We start from the raw sequence: 1,713 nt of genomic DNA, 5'->3' as shown, positions 1-1,713 counted from the left end.
GTTTCATAAGTGAATTAGAGATTCTCCTTATAGTTTTAATTTTCTTTCTCTTATAAATGAGATTCAGTAGCTTTTCCTATGCTTAAGTACTGTTTATATGTTATTTTCACTAACACTATTTTATTTCTTCTCCCATTTTATCCCATTGGGTTATTAGTCTTTATCTCATCTATCTGAGAATATTTTTTAATATTAGAAAGATTAGACTTTGTCTGTGATAGGAGTTGTAAAATTTTCACAACTTTAAGTTTACTATTATTTTTTACTGTGTTTATTATTTAAAAAATTTTGAACCATGCAACAAATTTTATTTTTATATTATCAGATTCACATTATTTTTATTTATTTTTAAAAATTTGAGTAATAGTTGACCTTGAAAAAACAATTGCCAACATTTTTTTCCAGTAATTTATGGTTGTATAGTTTTACATTTACATAGTCCATGTGTTGAAAATTTCCTGGTGTACTATTTTAAATATAGATTTGCATTTTTCAATAAGCCATGCACACCATTTATTGCGTAATGTGTCTTTTCCCATTTGAATGAACTTCTTGTAGAAGATTGTATTTTCTAAAGATGGCTACGTGGTTTTCTTAAGATAAAACCTACCAATGGCTTTGCCTTGCTTTCTACCTGGAAATGTGCCTTTGGAAGCTTGAGTTACCATGCAAGTAGTCTAGCTACCCTGTCATCACTTAGGTGGAGAAACCATGTGGGGACATCACATAGAGAGACAGACAGAGATGTCTATGGAACCCCAGCTCTCTCATCATCCAGCTCTCAGCCCAGGTAACAGATGTTGAGTGAAGAAACTTTGGGGATGACCTCAGGACTAGCCAGAGTGAAAACTCCACAGCTAAGATGCTCCCAAATTTCTAACCCAGAGAAATCATGACTGATTATAATGATTGTTGTTTTAAACCACTAAATTTGGGGCTGATTTCCAGCACAGTAATAATAACTAGATTTTTCTTGTGGTTTATGGGATTTTAAAACATTTAATTTTTATCGTTCTTATAGTTTTTATAGTATAGAAATACCCCTATTTTTTAACCTTTATTTATCTAATTGCACTGGATAATAGTACCAAAGATTAAAAAATAATGATAATAAGAGGTATCTTTCTTTTGTTCCTGTATGTAGCCAAAATGTTTCAAAGTTTCCCTATCAAGCAAAAAGATGTCTTTAGAACAAAAGAGACAGTTTAAATTTTACCGAAGTACCTATATATTCCTAGTTTTTAAATAAATGCCTCATCTTAAAAATATGACTGTCACCAAACTTCTGGCACTTTTCACTTAGAAAGCTCAGGACATACACTCAGCTGATCAAATCTACCTGCAGGGACCTTATTCAGATTTTCCTAATTGTGATTTGCAGCCTTTGGCTCTACTCATTGTTACAGGATGCTGGATTATTTACATATTTTTAAATTTTATTTTACAGACTAATTCCTATTCCAACATTACCACATGTAGAAAGAAGCCCTTATCTCTGTTAAGTGAGCACATCTCCAGGGTGCTCCTTTAAGAGAAGTGTAATGTCCTACAGTCAACTGATGACCCTCAAATAGCACTGTGTGATATTTAAATGCTACCCATAACCATAAAGGAAACAAGTTCTCCTTTCCTTTTTCCTGGACTTAATATGTATTTTTTGAGTAGTACAGTATTTGTTTAGAGTATTAAATGAGTGGTATATTGAGAATATTT

The sequence above is a fragment of the Balaenoptera ricei genome, chromosome 13 (genome assembly GCF_028023285.1).
Source record: "Balaenoptera ricei isolate mBalRic1 chromosome 13, mBalRic1.hap2, whole genome shotgun sequence".
Taxonomy (NCBI): Eukaryota; Metazoa; Chordata; class Mammalia; order Artiodactyla; family Balaenopteridae; genus Balaenoptera; species Balaenoptera ricei.
Note: the sequence above shows the minus strand (reverse complement) of the source record.